Raw genomic sequence first — 22,550 nt, 5'->3', positions numbered from 1 at the left:
CATTTGCTGGACGTGTTCCCGTATGGAATGTCGTTTCCCATGCTCCTTTTTTCTATAGGAGTATCCCAATATGATCAAAATATATTCCTGGTTCAGGGATAGGTACTATCGATATGCATTCGCCTCTAAACAGAGCGGCTATGTATATTGTTATTTTAAGGATGAGCTCCATGATACGGGCCTAATTTTGAGCTTTTTCCTTTTTGGTATTTGACTTGCTAGTTCTTCTGCTTTAGCTTTTATAACGTTAAGATTTGTTTCCTTCCTTTTTTCCCAATTTGGAAATGTTTGATCTCGTTTTATCTCGAGTACTGCTAGTTTTACAGTTAGTCTATTAACTAAATTATTACCTACTTTCATTCGTGCTGAACGAGTTTGTCCGTCTACGCCAGTTACCAGCTCGCAGATTCGGCCTTTAAACCACTTTCCTTTCCTTTGTTCATCGGGAAACGTGACAATATCGCTTATTTGTAATGGTTTGGCCGGTTGAGTCCACTTTTCTCGTTTAGAAAGCTTTGGGAGATACTCAGCTATCCACCGTCGCCAATATTGTTCTGTGATTGCCTGAGCCCTTTTCCAATCGGACCGTACCAATTCTGTTTTGGTGATATCTGAGATATTCGGCGCTGCCTCGCCAGAACAACTTAGCAAGAAATGAGCTGGAGTTAGGGGCTCGTCATCTTCTTGTTCTAGTGTTAAGTGAGTCAATGGTCGATTATTTGTTAGGAACTCTATCTCAGTTAGTATTGATCTGAGAACGTGTTCTTTATAACTCTCAGCCATGGGAAGCAGACTCTTGATTTCTCCAACCATTCGCTCCCACGCACCTCCAAAATGAGAACGCCTGGTGGGTTAAAGATATATTCTATGCCTTCTGAGGCACATCGATTTCTTATTTGTTTCATCTCATTGTCGGCTCCGAAAAAGTTGGTCCCATTATCGCTGTATAGGAAAGATACCTTTCCTCTTCTGTTTTGCATATTTTTTAAGTAAACAATAAAGGTGCTTGCCGTTAGATCAATGGCTATTTCTATATGGACTGCTCTTGTGGTTAAACACGTAAATATAACACCCCACCTTTTTTCTGACCGTCTGCCTATCGTAACGAATAAGGGGCCGAAGTAATCTTCTTCACAATGGGTAAATGGTTTTTTAAACACTGCTGTTCTACATGTTCGCAGTGGTGCCATTATTGGTGGGATTGGTTTAGCTCGTGCGATTTTGCAGTATTGACATTTGTTTATTACGTGCTTAAGACTGCTTCTGAGATCTATCACCCAGAATTTTTGACGAACTGCAGCCATCACTGATTCGCTCTTCTGGTGATAGTACCTCTCATGGTAATATTGTAGGATAAGGTTTGTAATGTGATGCCCTTTTGGTAGGACAATAGGGCTATGTGCGTTAAATTGAAGAAATTTAACGTGTTCAAGTCTTCCTCTAGAACGCATGATCCCATATTGATCCAACATAGGGCACAGTCACCTAACTTTACTGCTGCCATTAATCGGGTTCTTCAATGAGAGTTGTATCATCTCCGTTTGAATGCTTTCCCATTGAGCCTTTTTTATTAAGTGGCGCTCAGCTAGGTCAAGGGTAGCTTTATCGATTGCTGTTGAAAATGACAGGGATTTAGCCTTACTTTTTAACCAATCCAAGTACTTTAGTGCGTACACTACCGATCGTTTTAGACGGTGCCAGTTCGAAGCCAGTTTTAGACGGTAGGGATCGACAGTGGTTTGGTAGTAGGTAAAATCTTACCTTCAACAGTAATGTTGGCAAGATGACTTAGAGGATCGTAGATTTTCATTATACAGGTGTCCCCCGAGATACGACTGTATTTGGGACCGAAAAAATGTCCCAAAGCAAGGCGTAAGTCGAAAAAGTCGTATGTCGAATATCTATGAATACTAAGTTTATAACCGATTTTGAAGAGTTGGAATTTATGATATCGTGTATTTTATTTAAAATAATGTTCGATAATGTAATAATTATATTTTAAAAGCCGTTCACAATATAGATATTCAAGATAGGGTAATTGTGGAATCTTTGGAAATGTGTGTATAACGATTATCAGCCCAGCAATTCAAAAAAATACATCATTTTCTTGTCAAATGACAACTTTTAACTGTCAAAATCAAAATCGTCGTATCTGCGAATCGTCGTAACTCGAGGGGGTCGTAACTCGGGGGACGCCTGTATTTGAGAACATTTGACGTTTCGTTAGTGTTTTAATATCTGCCTTTTTAAACTTGTAGGCGAAGACGTCAGACTCTTTGTCCCAAATTAATCCCAACACTTTGTCGAAGTTTTTATTTTTCTCCTCTATGCCAAGTATCCTTTTCTCGAATAGCCTGTTGGTTGGGATGCTTTTTTCCACTTCTTTTGAGTTGGAAAAATAGTTTTTCATGAAGAATCTAGCATCATCATGTATCTTACACACCTCCGAGATAGTATTCACGGCTGTATCAATATCTGGATCTACGTAGTGATTTTCAACAATCGCTTTTACTGCCTGGGGATAGATATTTGTGTAACGTAGTGTGTTCTCGTTCTTGACAAACTGAGCACAAGTTGGTGAGCAAGTTGCCCCAAACGTCATTACTTGCATAACGTAAACTTGAGGCACGTCAGAAGGCGACTCTCGAAATAGAAATCTTTGAGCGTCTTGATCTTCCCGTCTTACCTTTACCTGGTGATACATTTCCTTGATATCTCCTGAACAGCCTATTTTATGTTCCCTGAAGCGGACTAACACTTCAAACAGGGACGCAGTAAGATCTGGGCCGGAAAGAAGTTGAGAGTTAAGGGATATATTTTGATTTTTTGCAGCCGCGTCGAATACTAAACATGGTTTGGGAATGGGTTTATTATGGTTTATCACGGAAAAGTGGGGAATATAGTTTATTTTTCCGTTCAATTGCAGCAGTTCCATTGGTGTCGCATTACGCGCATATCCCAACAAACAATATTTTTTCTACTGAGGCAGTGCTTGACGAAAGGCGCACGCAACTTAATGATCGTGAAACCAAAACAAACCATCGCCAAAGAACGGACACTACACTCACACAATCGCACGGCTATCATGTCAATCCTACAGGGGTCGCCTGCCGTAATAATACTGACGAACTATTGTTCCTGTACCAAAACGTTAGAGGATTGAAATCTAAATGTAATCAAGTATTTGACTATGTTTCTACAACCCACTATGACGTTATTATCCTGACTGAAACATGGTTGGATTCAACGATTGATTCCTCGGAATTGTTCCCGGATAATTATACAGTGTATAGAACAGACCGCAGCAGCAAAAATAGTAAAAAATCAATCGGTGGCGGGGTTCTTATTGCCGTTGCTTCACATCTACGTACAATACTTTGTCCTACACAGGATACCGTTGAGCAACTCTGGGTAAGAGTTTATGGTAATAAACGTACTTTTATCACGGGTGTAGTGTACATTCCTCCAGATTTAGTAAACAACACTACTACCATGCAAACTATCTGCTCCACCATAGATAATATTGCTTGTGCAACCACCGATACGTTTCTCCTATTCGGGGACTTTAACTTCCCTAATCTTTCCTGGAACACCGATGATTCTAACGTTCCTGCACTGCGAATCAATTATGAGAATTCACGAATTACGGACAACTGCCGCTCTTTGCTTGACTGCATCTATAGTAATAGGCTTTCTCAGATCAACTTTATACCTAATGCATCGAATAACATTCTCGATCTCATAATTGTCTCTGACGAGATCCTACATTATTGTGCCCCACCGGTTGTGTCACCTTTCCCTATGGTTGCCGTTGATGTTCATCATCCTCCTGTTGAACTACACTTAACTGGTGCTGGTAAAACAGCTCGTTCCTGGCGTTCTACCTCACCAAACCGTGAGTCCGGCACACGTAACTACAGGCGAACTAACTTTATCCGTCTAGCTGAACTGCTTCAATCTACTGACTGGTCTTTCCTGGAAGGTAGTCCAGATGTTAACTCAGCATTGGAACTATTTAACACAACACTACTGGCGCTTATATCTGATTGCTGTCCTCTAATGCCACCGCGTCGCAGTCCACCATGGTCTGATGCACGTTTACGCCGTCTAAAGCAAAACAAAGCGTCATGCTTTCGCTTTTACAGTACAAATGGTACACAACACTCCAAATTAAGGTTCATTGCTGCCCATAATGTATATAGAAGCTATAACAGACAACTTCATACTCGTTATCTCATTCGAGTGAAATTCTCGCTCATCAGACACCCAACACGATTCTGGAGGTATGTTGAATCAAAACGCGGTAACAGCTCGCTCCCCGATGTTCTCACATATAACAACGTCTCCACAAGCAGTAAGGAAGGCATGTGCAACTTATTTGCTGATCGTTTCAAGGACTGCTTTACTACGGATGATGCAAGCTTATCATTAGAAGCAGCTTTAAATAATGTGCCCCGTGATGTTGTTGACATTGACGTACGCGATATTATTATCTCGGTAGATACTGTACTACGTGCTCTGCAGCAGGTCAAAACCTCATACAACCCTGGACCCGATGGTATTCCTACGGCAATCCTTGCCAAATGCCGCGAATTTTTAGCAGAGCCTCTGTCACAAATCTACCAACTCTCTTTTGCACAAAGTACTGCTCTGTGATGTTTCCGGTGTACAAAAAAGGGGATAAAAACTCTGCTGAGAACTACCGCGGTATAACCACCTTGCCTTCTTGTGCCAAGGTGTTTGAGATCGTCATACAAAACTCGCTAATGTATCACTGTCGTTCTTATATTTCTACACGCCAGCATGGTTTCTTTCCTCGACGCAGTGTTACCACAAACCTGGTGGAATTCGTCTCCAACTGCCATGCAGCCTTTACTTCCGGAGCTCAGATGGATGCAGTATACACTGATTTTAAGGCTGCGTTTGATCGTGTGAACCATCGCTTGCTGTTGGCTAAGCTCGCCCGGATCGGTCTCTCTACTCCGCTGGTGAATTGGTTCAGGTCCTATATCTCTGAACGTAGCTACTACGTACAAATCGATGGTGTCTCCTCTAACGTTTTCGAGAGTTCATCTGGCGTCCCTCAGGGCAGCAACTTGGGACCACTGCTGTTCTCGCTTTTTATTAACGACGTCACACTGGCCATTACAGAAGCAGATTGTCTGCTTTATGCGGATGATGTTAGGCTGTTTCGTATCGTAAGGAACACTTCCGACTCTCTTTCTCTGCAAAGATCGATTGATGTTTTCTCTGACTGGTGTATCAACAACGACCTGCTAATTTCTGTTGATAAGTGTACGTCAATGTCTTTCTTTAGAATAGCTAGTCCGATAAGGTATATCTATAGCATATCCGGGACACAACTACCGCGGTGCAATACGGTCAGGGATTTAGGAGTCACCCTGGATCGCAAACTAGATTTCCGACAACATTACTGTGATATTTTAGACAAAGCTAACAAAATGCTAGGATTTATTCGTCGACATTCGAGAGAACTCAATGACCCACACTGCCTGTTAACTCTGTATAAGTACTATGTTCGTTCCATCCTCGAGTTTAGTTCTACAGTTTGGTGTCCGTTCTCTAGTGTTTGGTCCAATAGAATAGAAGCTGTCCAAAAGAGAGTTACTCCTATTGTCCTACACTTCACTCCGTGGCGTAATGTAACCCCTCGTCCATCGTATCATACTCGTTGTTTGTTGTTTGGTCTGGACACACTTGCTAGGAGACGTGATAATGCCCAATGTATGTTTTTGTCCAAACTTATTGTCGGTGAGATAGATTCGCCAGAACTACTGGCTAGAGTCAACATAAATGTCCCTCCTAGAGTGTTCCGTAACTACAGACTAATAAGAAATGACCTTACAAGACGTGCATACAGCGAGAACGACCCAATGACTGCGATGGCCCGTAAGTTTAATCAGCGTTACATTTCATTTGACTGGCACCTACCTACTAGATTTTGTTGATCCGTTTTGTCATTGTACACTGCGTTAGTTATTTAAGTTTTAGTTTTAATTCAGTGATAAGGCCGCTTGTTTGGCCAATCACTTAATACAATAAACAATACAACAATACAATACAATATCCCTTTTCAACGTATGCGTTTATTTCTTATGATACCATGATTTTAAGTTTGGATCCCTTTCCATTGCCTTCTCTTGACTTTAAGCGCCTGTCCGTAACTATCTGGCAATTTAGGATTGTCGGTTTTCCATACTAAACCAATTTCGTATCCGTCGCCAGTGTTTTTAAGCGTGTGTTTCATAATCTTTAACGCTCTTTTGTCTTCTTCAGAGGCACGGGTTGGAGTAGGTTTAACTCCAAATTCCTCTGTAGAAAAGAAACCACGCAAGATTTGCATCATGTTCTTGTTCGTGTTCCAATTTCGTATCCGTCACCAGTGTTTTTAAGCGTGTCTTTCATAATCTTTAACGCTCTTTTGTCTTCTTCAGAGGCACGGGTTTGAGTAGGTTTAACTCCAAATTCCTCTGTAGAAAAGAAACCACGCAAGATTTGCATCATGTTCTTGTTTTCTTATTCGTACGTCTCTGTCACCACACATGAGTTCTCTGTGACATTTGGCGTATTCGTTCCCCCAAAAATGACTCAACCAAGCCTCGTTTCATGGGCAATTGGTTCCTTTGGTCTACCTTCTCGATATTATGCACCATGGCAAAGATACAAATGTGGAAGGCCTAGTAGCACGGTAGGCCTCGCATCTGCATAGCTAGAGACACTAATGCCTTTCAAATGTTTAAAATTTCGATGTTTTTTTTTTTCGATGCACTGAACAATTATCGTCGACAAAATCGTGTGCTCTACCGCTCCTTCATTCGCCGTACTGAAAGGCAGCTGTTTTCTAAGCCAACACGGCTCTGGGGCTTCTGCAACAAATGGCGCAATATAAGAAGTATCCCTCCTGTTACGAGTAACCGTACCGACAAACCGCGTGTCCCTTATTATGGCATGCGGAATGTAAACAAGCTAAATGACAGGAGACAGGTTTAGACGTTTAGATAGGGTGACAAGATCTATCTTCGAATTTCAGAAAAGGCAACGTTCGCTGCGTAACGCAATGGCGCAACGGCCATCGCGGGAAAAAAAGGGATAAATACACCGTGCGCAGAACACACGGTCTCTTTAAAAGTTAGCGAACGATAGACCGCGTTTATTAAAACTACTAAAATCCAAGCTTGTGAGTTTATAATCGGTCGATCCTTTTTTAAATAAAGTAAAGTTTTGTACGTTAATAAAACGGTCGTTATACCTTGTTCGCCGCCGTCGAGGAGCCGACGGAGTTGCAGTTGCAACATTTTTAAAAAAACGCGATTGCGATTAATAACGCGCTGTTTTAGTGCCAATCGCCAAGGCATCGTCGCGAGTGAGAATAGTGAAGCCTGCAGAATGTCCCGTACGCCGATCTTTCATCAAGGAGAGCCTCTACTCGAAGGGCTGGAGCCGCTTCCCCCCTCCGTTGGAAGGCCAAGCAGTACTGGCAAATCCGGCAGAACCAGTGCAGATCCGTTGGCCAACTCTACTTCCAGGCCTACGGACACTGGACGGGCGTCATCGAGACCACCGTCGAGGGCATCAACAAACCCGCGAAACGACACCCTGAACGAGTTGGTGAGGAGAGCCCGCGAAGCTAAACGCGAGCTAGCGGCAATCGAGCGCGAGATAGCAGACGTTGTTGTGGAAGCAACGTCTTCGATTGCTGAAAAGGAGCAGGAAATAGAGGAGTGGCTGCATACTACGGATCGTGTCGGAGAGCTGGACCAACGGCCACAGGAATTTAACATTCCCGCCACCGCTACTGGGCCGATGCGTTCGGATAACCATCTCCTACCTCCCTACGTCGTCGAAGTGCCGCCTGTGACATGTAGAAAACCGAACGTGCAATCTACCGCGATTGAAGAGGAACTTCATCGGATCGATAAGCAGTGCGAACAACAGCTGCTTGAAGAGAGACTGCTCGCGATCGAACGGTGTGAACGACGTCGTATGGCGGAGAAAAAACGCATACTGGAAGAATCATGCCGCCCTTCTACAAGCCCAATCGCGAGACCTGATGAAAGGCTAGCTAACCAGTACAGACCAGCCGTTAGCTTTGTGCCAGTGATACCAGAAAGGACAACACCACACCCCACAGCACATAGTTACTCTGCAAATTTTCCGCTATTTAACCAGAGTCAAGTGTCAGCGCGAAAATGTACGAGCCGTGAATTGCCTGTCTTCAGTGGTGACCCTAAGGAATGGATGGCGTTCATTTCGAACTATGAACACTCTACGGCGATATGTGGCTACACAAATGATGAAAATATGCTGCGGCTGCAGGCGTCTTTGAAGGGAAAGGCTCGTGAAGCAGTTGCTAGTTGTCTGCTATATCCCGATAGTATCCCTGAAGCAATCGAGATTTTGAAGGAGTGCTACGGCCGTCCAGAACTAGTGGTGAACACACTGATGGCCAATATTCGCCGCATGCCGCCCCCGAAGGAAGACCGGTTCGACGCCTTAGTGGATTATGGTGTCGCTGTGAGGAACTTCTGTGCATCGATAACGGGATCTGGACTGCACAGCTATTTCGATGGTGGACCCCTGCTGGAGGAGCTGGTGGACAAGCTGCCGCCGAATATAAGGCTGAACTGGTACTATTACCAGAACCGCTGTACACATACCACGCTGGCAGTTTTCAACGAGTGGGTGAAGGAGCTTGTACGCGCAGCCAGTCGAGGTGTAAAGCATACCAGCGGTCGTAGGGAGGTGAAGCATGACAATAATATCCGTCAGTACGACCGTAAGTACGCTCATCAGTGCATTCATTCCACAGGTCAGACAGCAGTAACAACATCACAACCAGTTACAACTGAGGGCAACAATTGGCGTTGCTCTGCGTGTGGGGATGGATGTCCTAACGTGTCCAACTGCAGCAGGTTCCTAGGCATGAGTGTGAGTTCGCGTTGGACAACTATAAAGCGTGCGTCACTGTGTAGAACGTGCCTCCGCAAGCACCCAGGTGCATGCCCAGTAACTACGTTGTGCGGAGTAAATGGGTGCGAACGCCGTCATCATCAGTTGTTACACTCGTCCGGTAGCAGCCAACTATTATCAGACATCCCGCCAGAATTGAGTCGAGTCAACACCAGCTGTAACGTGCATTCTGCTACTTCCGGAAGAGTTATGTTCAAGTATGTGCCGGTTACGTTATATGGGAATGGGAAGAAGGTTGATACTATCGCTATTTTAGATGACGGATCGTCGGCAACGTTTATGGAGCATGACTTGCTGAGACAGCTAGGCATCAGTGGCAAGCATCGTCCATTATGCATATCGTGGACCGGTAACCAAAGCAGGGTTGAAGACGAGTCCGTAGAATTATCTGTTAAGATATCTGGCGTTGGGTCATCTTTCATATATGACATGAACACGGTCCATACAGTTCGTACCCTTGGCTTATGTGATCAATCAGTAGAACCGACGCAATCAGCCACTCAGTACAGCCATTTGAGAGGTCTTCCACTACCATTATATCAAAATGCCTCGGCGAAGGTCCTAATTGGCATTGATAATTGCTTCTTGAGCCAAACCCTTAAAACGGTCGAAAGAGGGGCAAACGAGCCGTCAGCATCAAAAACTCGACTTGGATGGGTAGTTTACGGGCCATGCTTAAGTAGCGCATCAGATTGTAACCGGTACGACGGAAATACATTTATGAACGTCCATATCTGCCCCTGCAATAAAAAAAGACGATGAGATGGATCTGGCTCTAAAAGAATACTTCTCTTTAGAATCGCTAGGAGTATATCGACCAATGAAACAATTGCGCTCTGATGACGAAGATCTGATGACATTGATGAATTGATGACATGCTCTCTAGTATAGAAACTGAAGATGAAGCTATCCAATTAGCACAGGAAGTTTGCTTCATTCACTCACAAGGCGGATTTGAGATCCGTAATTGGTTGTCCAATTCATCAAAGGTTAAAGCTGCAATGAACCGGGTTGAGCCTGGTGCAGAAGCACCCGTCGAAGTTGAACTTGCGACAGAGAAAGTACTCGGCATGTGGTGGAACACGGAGACGGATGTGTTTACGTTCAAAATCTCTCCACGATATGAGCCGCATACATTACTACAAGGACGAGTACCTACAAAGAGAGAGATTTTGAAAATACTCATGTCTATATATGATCCTCTGGGGCTAATTGGTCACCTTCTCATGTACCTGAAGATCCTGCTGCAAGAAGTGAGGCGCGCAAAGACTCAATGGGATGAAGAAATTTCTGGTAGTTTGCTTGTGAAATGGCAAACATGGGTATCCGTTCTACCTAGTTTACAATTTGTGAGCATACCGAGGTGTTACCGGCAGGCCACGCATTTAAATCAATGTCACATAGAACTTGCTCTGTAATGGGATGGGATCCGAAGCCCCATTGAGGGATAATACAGGCTCTCCCATCCAACTCCTATTCCGACACGTCCTCGTCGTGCAGAGTGGTAACATGTGCCTCCACATATCCAAGCTTGGGTACACGGGCTTGACCCAACCCCTCGGGCGGATGGTGGCACATGGCGAACCAGGAGGGGGGTGGGTATCCCGGAACTGGGTGCCTGAACGTCGGGGGGGCAACCCGACGCTAAACAAAACGGTCACGTGGGCGCGGGGGCAGTCACCCAGTCCCATGAATCAACGACTACGGAAAGCCACAGAAGTTTTCGAAACGGACATCCCGATACCGACCATACGCAATGCCCCCGGACTACTCTGAAATGGGCTCATGGAACGTACGCACTCTAAGCGAAGCCGGAGCCTTGAAAAAACTTGATGATGCCCTAGCCACACTGAGCATGGACCTCGTAGCTTTACAAGAGATTCGGTGGCTAGGGAACGGTGTGCACAACAGCGTGGTAAGCATTGCTACGACATATACTACAGCTGCCACGACCGCCACCGCGTGCTCGGAACGGGTTTCGCCGTAGGTCCCCGGTTGAAACCCGCAATCATGGATTTCAAGGCTATAAACGATAGGCTATGCACCCTGCGCATGCGAGGCAAATTCTTTAATATAAGCCTCATAAACGTTCACGCCCCTACCGAAGATAAAGAGGAAGAGGAGAAGGACCTTTTTTACGGCCGCCTCGCTAGAATCGTAGATGCGTGCCCCAGGCATGACCTCATAATCATCCTGGGGGACTTCAACGCAAAAGTCGGTAGGGAGCCAATGTACCGCCAATACACTGGCTGGTCACAGTCTGCATGAGCACAGTAATGATAATGGATTAGATTGGTCCAGTTCGCCGCAGCGAACAATCTGGTTGTAGGAAGTACCAAATTTGCGCGCAAAAAAATCCACAAATTACATGGGCGCACCCGAGTGGAGAATCCTTCAACCAGATCGACCACGTGTTAATAAGCCGCCGACGACAGTCGAGTCTGTTAAATGTCAGAACATATCGAGGAGCCAATATCGATTCCGATCACTACTTGGTTGGCTTAGTGATACGTTGTAGAATCGCCCGCCCCCGCGCCAATGGGGGCGGAGAAAACACGCTGCCTCGGCTCAACACAGACTCTCTAAGGACATTACTGTCCACAGGAATTCAAAGCCGCTTTAGAAGAGTCTCTACTACCAGAAGACAGATACGAAACTACGAGCGAGAGGTGGAACGCTCTAAAAACAAAAATAATAAACTGTGCCACCAAATCTGGCTGGTTCGACGATGAATGAAGACAAGTGACCGAACGTAAGAATACTGCATACCGAGCAATGCAGCAACGGCATAGAACGCGGGCATGCGCAGAGGAATATTCACGGCTCAGACGCGAAGAGAAAAGAGTTCACCGCTCCAAGAAGCATGCTTTGGAAGAGCAAAACATGCGGGAACTCGAGCAAACCAGAGAGGCGTACGGACCGACACGAAAGTTTTACCAAGCGATAGCAGGTCACCGAAACAACGTTGTACCTAAGGTAACCTGCTGTCGCAACAAGGATGGAGATCTGGTCAGTAACCAGCCAGAGGTCTTCTCGCGTGGGCTCAGTACTTTGATGAACTACTCAATGACCAGTTTAGCGAACAGCTAGAAGCGCCACTAGCAGATGGTGACATGCTACTGCCACCTAGCATAGAAGAAACACGAAAGGCTATCCGTCGGCTGAAAAATAACAAGGCAACCCGGAACCGACGGAATTGCAGCCGAACTGGTCAAGAATGGAAGTGCACGACTAGAAACGAGATTCATCAAATTGTTACTGAGGTGTGGGATAGCGAATCGATGCCTTGTGATTGGAATCTCGGCATCATCTACCCCATATACAAGAAGGGAGATAGGTTGGACTGCAACAACTACAGGGGTATTACGGTGTTGAATACCGCCTATAAAATATTCTCCCTGATCCTTCAGGATCGCCTTGTCCCGCACGTCGAAGAGATAGTCGGAAACTATCAAAGGATTCCGAAACGGAAAAATCAACCACTGATCAGATCTTCACCATGCAGCAGATCTTAGAGAAGATGGCTGAATACAGACACGACGCATACCATCTCTTCATTGACTTCAAAGCCGCATATGATAGCATAGCCAGGGTAAAACTTTATGACGCTATGAGCTCTTTTGGAATCCCGGCCAAACTGATAAGGCTAGTTAGAATGACTATGACCAACGTCACATGCCAGGTGAGGGTGGATGGAAAACTCTCAGGACCTTTTGCTACCACCAAGGGTCTGCGCCAGGGGGACGGGCTTGCTTGTCTCTTATTCAACCTGGCGCTAGAGAGGGCCATCCGTGACTCGAGGGTGGAGACTACGGGAACCATCTTCTATAAGTCAACCCAGATCCTGGCATACGCTGATGGTATAGACATCATTGGTCTGCGGCTCTCCTATGTAGCAGAAGCCTACCAAGGGATCGAGCAGGCGGCAGAGAGCCTCGGATTGCAGATAAACGAGGCAAAGACCAAACTGATGGTGGCAACATCAGCGGCCCACCAACAAATAATCAGAATCTACGTAGGCGTTACGTGCAGATAGGTGAACGCACTTTTGAAGTCGTCCCACAATTCACCTATCTTGGGTCAAGGTCAGCAACGACAACAGCATGGAAGCTGAGTTGCGCGCAAGGATGCTGGCTGCCAACCGGTCATTCTACAGCCTGAAAATCAGTTCACCTCAAAGAACCTGTCGCGACGGACGAAGCTGGACTATATAGTACCTATATAGTACCAGTACTCACATACGCCTCTGAGACATGGACACTGTCCAAATCTGACGAAACCCTCTTAGCCGCGTTTCGAGAGGAAGATGCTCAGAAGGATACTTGGCCCCGTATGTGTGGAAGGACAAATGGAGGAGCCGCTATAATGACGAGTATACGAGATGTACGGCGACCTCACTGTCGTACAGCGTATAAAGCTCGCCAGGCTCCGGTGGGCTGGCCATGTTATACGCATGGAAACGGACGACCCAGCCCGTAAAGTCTTTTTAGGCCGTCCACAAGGACAGAGGAGGCGTGGTAGGCCCAAATTGAGGTGGCAAGATGGCGTGGAGGCGTCCGCCATTAAGGCCGGGATAACGGACTGGCAGACGAAGGCGCGAGACCGTGAGCGGTTTCGGACACTCCTGAGGCAGGCCAAGACCGCAAAGCGGTTGTAGTGCCGGATAAGTAAGTAAGTAAGTAAGAACTTCACATCTTTTGCGACGCCAGTGAGAACGGGATGGCCGCTGTAGCCTACTTTAGATTCGAAAGAGACGGGCTGATAGAATGTGCATTGGTGGGCTCAAAACTAAAGTTGCAACCGATATCCTTCACATCCATACCAAGGTTAGAGCTTCAAGCGGCAGTCATAGGAACACGATTGGCCCAAACAATAAAAGCTCGCATCGTCTGCAAATCACTCGTGAAGTGTATTGGACGGATTCACGAACCGTCATTAGCTGGATTAATGCAGATCACCGAAAGTATAGCCAATTCGTAGCCGTACGCATCAGCAAAATTGTGGAAACCTCTAATGCTGTAGATTGGTACTGGGTGTCCACGAAAATGAACGTAGCCGATGAAGGGACAAAATGGCAAAAGGTTCCGGAACTCGGGCCCACCACAGATGGTTCCGCGGTCCCGATTTCCTATGGAAATCGACCAGTGAGTGGCCAAAAAGGAAATGGAACCGGTGCAACGGACGAAGAAATTCGCCACAAATTACTGCACCACTCGATGTATATGCCACTATTAGAGTTCACTCGTTTTTCTAAGTGGCAAGCGACTGCTACGAGCAGTTGCATACGTATACCGCTTCATAACAATTGTCGAAAGGGTAAACTGAAACAACGAGGAGCTTACGCAGGATGAACTGGTACAAGCTGAAAATGCAATCTATCGACAGCTCAGAGAGACGAATATGCGGATGAAATCGGGATGTTAAGCGATATCGAGCTACAATGTCAGCCTGGAAAAAGCCACTCAAAAAGACTGGCCCGCTATACCAACTGAGCCCTTTCATCGATGAACACAAAGTCCTGCGAATGAAGGAAGAATCGAGAAATGCATGTGGGTTGGCGATGACACCAAACGACCGTGATAATTCCGAATAACCACTATGCCACCGAACTAATAATCAGTTGGTATCACGAGAAATATCGGCACGCGAACCATCAAACAGCACTCAATGAAATAAGACTTAAATATCACGTTCCGAAGCTCAAGAGCACTTATAGCCGAGTAAGACGCTGTTGTCATACTGCAAGGTATATAAAACCGCTCCACAAATCCTGCTATGGGAGACCTCCCGTACCAACGGCTAGCTGCCTACCAGCATCCATTTTCTTACACCGGGATCGACTACTTCGGACCGATGATAGTAGCAGTCGGGAGAAGAACCGAAAACGCTGGGGGGTGATTTTCACCTGCCTCACTACCAGAGGAATACACATCGAGGTTGCGCATAGTCTTTCTACAGACTCGTGTATTTTCACGATCCGCAATTTCACCGCTAGAAAGGGACTGCCACTGGAGTTCGTTAGTGATAGAGGCACCAATTTGTAGGCGCATCTCGTGAACTGAAGGGAGCTGCTGCACTGATTGATGTGGATCGGTTGATGCAGAGTTTGTGCAACCCGGACAAAGTGGGTTTTTAACCCACCTGCAGCACCGCATTTGGTGGGGTCATGGGAGAGATTGATCCAATCAATAAAAAAGACGCTTGCCTCCTTTGACCTTCCTCATCACCCCACCGATGAGCTATTACGGGCTAGGTTAAGTGAAGTGGAGCTGATTGTTAACTCACGACCCCTGACAGAAATTCCACTCGAAGATGAAGCTGAATCTCCCTTAACGCCAAATCATTTCATTTTAGGCAGTTCGAACGGAATCAAGCCTCCGCTACCCTTTGACGATTCCACTCCATCCGTGCGTAAATCCTGGAAATCAGCACAACAGTTTGCAGACATGTTTTGGAAGAGATGGGTATCGAGTACCTACCAACACTAACGAAGCGATCGAGATGGTACAAGCAGACGAAACCATTAGATGAAGGCGACTTGGTATTGGTTGCGGATGGAAACAACCCGCGGAACTGCTGGCCTAGGGACGAATTGTAAAGGTGTATCGAGCTGCTGACAATCAAGTGCGGCGCGTAACTATACAGACAAATAGTGGTTATTTAGATAGACCGGCAGTAAATGTTGCTATATTGGAGGTCGGCACAACGAAGCTAAGCCACTGAGAGCGACTTACCGGGGGGGAGAATGTTACGAGTAACCGTACCGACAAACCGCGTGTCCCTTATTATGGCATGCGGAATGTAAACAAGCTAAATGACAGGAGACAGTTTTAGACGTTAGATAGGGTGACAAGATCGATCTTCAAATTTCGAACATTTCAGAAAGGGCAACGTTCGCTGCGTAACGCGATGGCGCAACGGCCATCGCGGGAAAAAAAGGGATAAATACACCGTGCGCAGAACACACGGTCTCTTTAAAAGTTAGCGGACGATAGACCGCGTTTTTTAAAACTACTAAAATCCAAGCTTGTGAGTTTATAATCGGTCGATCCTTTTTTAAATAAAGTAAAGTTTTGTACGTTAATAAAACGGTCGTTATACCTTGTTCGCCGCCGTCGAGGAGCCGACGGAATTGCAGTTGCAACACCTCCGTCAATGAGCTACAATGGCGAAACTAGTATCGATATTCGAATGCTAATATTGTCAGCATGGATTTCTCCCAAGGAGATCTTCCACCACAAATCTTGCTGAATTTGTTGGTTACTCCTTCGACAACATGGATCGTGGTACTCAAGTTGATGCAGTATATATCGACTTCAGGGCTGCGTTCGATAGTATCTCTCATGATATTCTACTCTCGAAGCTAAAAAAAACTCGGTTTCCTCGACTAGCACATCACTTTGCTGCGTTCATACTTAACTGGTCGTTCGTACTGTATCAGCATAAGATCTCATCGTTCTCACTCCTTCACCAGCTCCTCCGGAGTGCCTCAACTTGGGTGTAACTTGGGACCGCTACTCTTCCTCATCTATATAAATGATCTATCTTTTGTTTTACCGCCAGGCCAACACCTAATGTACGCCGACGACGTAAAAATATTCGCTCCAGTTAGAAACGACAGTGACTGTGCACGCCTTCAATGATCCTTGAGAATCTCGATAGCTGGTGCAGCAGAAACGCCCTCCAAGTGTGTGCTGATAAATGTCAGTGTATATCATTCAGCAGAGCCCGTTACCCTATCTCGTTTACATACACTATGCTCAACACGGCTTTGGTTCGCACGACATGTATCCGGGGGAGCTACTCGACCAGAAGATATCATTTCGCCCTCACATTGACAGCGTTGTTGCGAAGGGAAATCAGCTACTCGGTCTAATTACGCGGACCTGTAGCGAGTTTACCGATCCCATGTGCGTCAAGTAGATCTTCTGTGCCATCGTAAGGTCGTGCCTGGAGTACTGCTGCCCGATCTGGTGCCGCTTGGCGTTGGTGACATCAATCGCCTCGAAGCCATTCAACGGAGAATCACCAGGTACGCGGTTCGACTCCTTCCATGGCAATCCCACCACGCTCGCCCTCCTACCATCAGCGGTGTCTGCTTCTCGAACTTGAACCACTCTGCTCTCGACGTAAAAACGCCCAATGCCTTTTCATATTTCGGCTCCTTAACGGAGAGATCGATTCCCCGGCATTACTAGCCAGCATCAATTTGTTCGCTCCCTGTCGGATGCTTAGATCGGATGCTTATCTCCGTGTACCGCGTACCCGCAACAACCATAGCCAGGGACACCCCATTATACGTATGTCCCTTGAGTTCAATGAAGTGTTAGATTTGTTCGATTTTAGTACGTCTACATCTACGTTCAAGGAGAAATTGCGTCTACGTCACATTTAATGTTAGCTTATAACTAGAGGTCTATTTATATGCTCCTTAATTTAATTATAAGGTTGCCTATTAGACACGATGGTCCGTCGGTTGTGTATGAAATAAATAAATAAATAAGAAATCAATCAAAAATAAATAAATAAAATTTCGTTGCAAACACGGAGCATCTATGGTTTGAACAGGAAGGTTAAGTTCTCTTACACTCCTGAGACCTTTAACTTGGAATTTTCTTTTGTTAGCTCCCTCTAATGTTATGGGAACTATCCTACTTTCTGGCTCTTTTTGAATGCTTCCGTCCGTCCAGGAGAGAGTTAGCGGTCTTTTAGGGTCCGTGAACGCTTAGTTCTTTTCGGACACTTTCCCAAATGAGGCTAGTTGAAGAGCCAGGATCCAAGAAGGCATATGTTTCGAATTTTCTATCATTATGGTGCAGAGTGATGTGCACGATCTGATAAAACAGATTATTCTTTTCCTGGTGACAATTTATTTTGTTTGTAGGTTGCCTTCTACTCTCTTCATTTTTTTGTGAAACATCATATGCCTTTTGCCGCAATTGTGGTGGTAGGCGACAGTTTTGGGCTTTATGGTTGCTGTACTTGCAGCAATTGGTGCAAATTCTATGCCGAATAAAAAAAAAAAAAAAATATATATAATATATATATATATATATTATATATATATTATATATTATATATATATATATATTATATATATATATATATATTATAATATATATTATATATAATATATATAATATATATATATATATATATAGATTATATAATACTATATATATATTTAGATAATAGTATATTATATATATATATATATATATATATCTGATAATATATATATATTAATATACCTATTATCTAATATATATATATATTATATATATATATATTATATTATATATATATATATTAATATATATATATATATATATATATATATATTATATATATATATATTTAGATAATAGGTATATTAATATATATATATATATATATATATACATATATATATATATATATATATATATATATATAATAATATACCTATTATCTAAATATATATATATATATATAGATATATATATTATATATATATATATTATAATATATATATATATATATATCTATATATATATATATATATATCTATATATATAATATTGTAAAACCATGTAACCCTTACTTGTAACCCCGCCATGCAATTGACGCGATTTGCGGGAGCGCGCGAGCTCGCACGCCATTCAAGTTTACAGCACCAGAGCCCTCGCATTATAGAGCCTGCTGATTGCTTGCTAGTTACAGCAGATATAATCATGGCACCACGAGAGCAGGTATTGCAGTGCGATTTGTAGCATGCCAATGATCTAAATTATGACATTTTATTTTCAAAATCTACAAAAATTGAAATAAGGATCTTTTTGACAAAAAACACTGCAAAAATAATAATTAATGAAAAAAAAAATAAAGATTATTGTTAATACCATAAAATTTCGAGCAGATGATACTACCCGCCATCGTTTCAATGTTTTGACGGGTATATATAAATTGAAATAATGAAAGCCTGTTTAGGCTGGCAGGGCCGCTTAAGTTCTTTTTCTTTTTTTATTTGCCTTAATGTCCAACACGGACATATACATATATAGTTATGTGGCATTGGACACCAGCACGTGGCACGACACAATGCTTTACCATATTGCAGCGCGGCACATTCCATCTCTTCTAGTTCCCACGGCGCGCATCATCGGACACCAGCCGGGCCGGCAACGCAGACAGCACGGTCGCGCGGCATCGGACACCAGCCGGACGCAGACAGCTCCCACAAACATACACCGCCAACCGAGGTAGAATTAATGTGAGAGTTTAGTTTTAGTTTAGAACTCATCGGAGTAACATTTAATCTTTTTTGAATAAAAAGCCGAATAATAAATGTACACCGCATATTGGCGCAGCCGGGTAGGCACTAAAGAAAAGTGACGTCATAGTGAGAAACAGTGGAAAGTACTGAACAATAACACAGTACAACAGTGATCCCGCAAAGTGCATCGTGATCTACGAGCATCGAGCATCCACAAGCACCAAGGACGGCAACGTCGCTGAGGAGTTGAGGATCCCCCCGCTAAGACGCACACGGAGCACCGTCATTGTTTTCTTGGCCTTCGCCCAAACACGACTTCAACATCAACCGTGTAAGTATTAGTGTTGAGTTTCTGTGCGTGAAATCGTGTTCAGTAAAAACTACCTAAATAATAACACAAGAAAATCGGGGTGAAAGAATTTAAAATTAATGTGAGTGCGCACTATCAGATAGACGCATCACACTAGTTTTATAAATTTCTTTTCATTCACGTACCTAGAGCCACTACCAGATAGAGCTTTAGGATTGGCTTTCTTTATGCCAAAAATCAAGAACAACGCTTTCAAAAAGGCCCAACAGCTGATTCAGGAAAGGATTTTTACATCTGAAACAGTTCCGAATCAGAAGAAAGTACGGTATCTGAGGAATATTCGCACATACCTATTGCAAATTTGCAGTTATCACTTGAGCACCTAAACATGGAACCTCAAGCCCAAACTACTCAAGAGAGTGTTAATGATCAGATGGCTCGTATGATACAAGCCATCGAAAACATAAGTGCAAGATTAACGCAGCAGGAGTTGCAATGGCAAAGTACAAATGGAAACCAGGGAATAGCACACCAACGAAATGATCCTATTCCTCGTGAAGTGACAATATCAGGTGATCCGTTCCGTATCCCTGATCCCATAAAAATGTTGCCCATATTTAATGGCAATAAAAAGCAACTCGCAAGTTGGATAGAAACAGCAGAAAAAACTCTTCGTTTATTCGAAAACCTCGTGTCACCACAAATATTTGAAATTTATGTGACAGCTGTTATAAACAAATAGAGGGGCATGCTAAAGATGTAATTTGTACAAACGGCAACCCCAAAACGTTCAGTGAGTGAAAGAATTTTGATAACATCTCTAGGAGATAAACAAGATCTTTCCACGTATAACTGCCAACTCTGGCATAACAAAATGGATGGTAACGCAAACACGCATTATCAGAAAACTAAGGAACTGGTTTACAATATAAATCGTTGGCAAAACAAAATCCTAAGTACAATCTTCATTGGGATGCCATAAACGACTTATAGACGAATATAGTCTAGCTGCATACGTCAGTGGGCTGCAGATACCCTATTTTGGATATGTACAAGCTGCTGAACCCAAATCAATCGAAAATGCGTATGCATTTATATGTAAATTTACATCAAATGAATCGAACAGAAATCTTACCCATATTCAATTAACTCAATCAAAACAATACTTAGGCACCTCTCATACCGCAGGGCAAGGAAATAATAAAAAACAAACAGAAAGGAAATTTAACAATACAAAAATCACACAGCCTCAGCAACAGGATTACAAACCTCGTAAACCAGTTGACACGAATCTGCCAGCCGAACCAATGGAAATAGGTTCTACCAAAAGTCGACTTACTTTAAATAAGAAACAGCTGTTTATGCTGAAATAACAAAACCCTCCGATAACGAAGAATCTGAGTCTGAAGATGAATTAGACATAAATTTTTGCTTAATTCATCCAGAAAACCAAAACACGTAATTACTTGCCTTACATTATATCAAATATTCAAACTTATCCCACAAACATTTGATCGATACTGGAGCAAATAAAAAATATAATACGGCCGGCATTCTCCCACAAACAACAAAGGTAAAGGAAACCAAAATAAAAAACACCGCTGGATGTAAGCACGTTACGGAGAAAGGACGTATTATTTATTCGGCGATAATTTTCCAAATCAAACCTATTATGAGTTAAAATTTCATAATTTTTTCGACGCACTCATTGGTTCAGAACTAATGGCTAAAAACCAAGCATAATAAATTCAAAAGAAGAGACATTTAAAATAGGAAACATGAAATTCAAATATGAAAAATATTTTCCCCGATAAACAATTATATTCGCATAACTTAGAAATGGAAACATCCGTTATGGCGATTGGTTCGTACCAACGTTTCAAAAACTTTGTAAAGAGTTTGTTTGAGCCAGGTTTATATAGAGCTAATAACAATAAACGACAGCAAAAATTTTAAGCACAAAAAAACAATACCTGATGTCAAAGGAAAATTAAACATAATAGTAAATAATTTTGAAACGATTTCCCCAATCCCATTACATCCAGAGCGTAGCGTTACAATGAAGTGCTTAGCGAAATAATCCGCACAGATCATTTGTCAATACTAGAGAGGGATGATTATTCAAAACAATACTTGCAAATAAAACAGTTTTACTTAGGGCTGGAGAAACTTACATCTACATCTTTAATAAAACATAAAATCTTAACAACAGACGAAAACCCTGTTTACACAAAATCATATAGGTATCCACACGACTTTTTAAACAGATGTGGAAGAGCAAATCAAGGAATTGTTCGATAACGGAATCATACAACATTCATATCCCCTTACTCATCGCCAGTTTGGGTCGTCCAAAAAAGATAGACGCATCAGGAAACGTAAAGTGCGCGTTGTTATTGACTATCGTAAGATCAATGACAAAACCATTAACGATAAATTTCCCATCCCACAAATAGAAGAAATATAGATAATCTTGGCAAATCAGCATATTTTACCACCTTAGATTTGAAATCAGGTTTTCATCAAATCGAAATGGACCCTGACCATCAAAAAAAGACAGCGTTTTTCAACAGCTTTAGGGCATTTTGAATTTACGAGAATGCCATTTGGCTTGAAAAATGCCCCAGCGACATTCCAACGTGCGATGAATAATGTTTTATCAAACTATATTGGATCAATTTACTATGTGTATCTTGATGATATAATCATAATTGGCAAAAATCTTCAAGATCACCTCAACAATGTTTCAAAATCCTTAAGAGGTTAAGTGATTTCAATCTTAAAATACAATTAGACAAATGTGAATTTCTTCGCAGAGAACGGAATTTCTTGGACACATTTTGCCCCTGACGGAATCAAACCTGACCCAGAAAAAATAAAGAAAATTCAAGAATGGAAACTTCCATCCAATCAAAAAGAAATAACAATTCTTAGGACTCGTAGGGTATTATAGACGTTTTATTAAAGATTACTCAAAATTAACAAAACCCCTCA

Source organism: Anopheles merus, chromosome X, assembly GCF_017562075.2.
Source record: "Anopheles merus strain MAF chromosome X, AmerM5.1, whole genome shotgun sequence".
NCBI lineage: Eukaryota > Metazoa > Arthropoda > Insecta > Diptera > Culicidae > Anopheles > Anopheles merus.
This window is presented reverse-complemented; position numbering follows the sequence as displayed.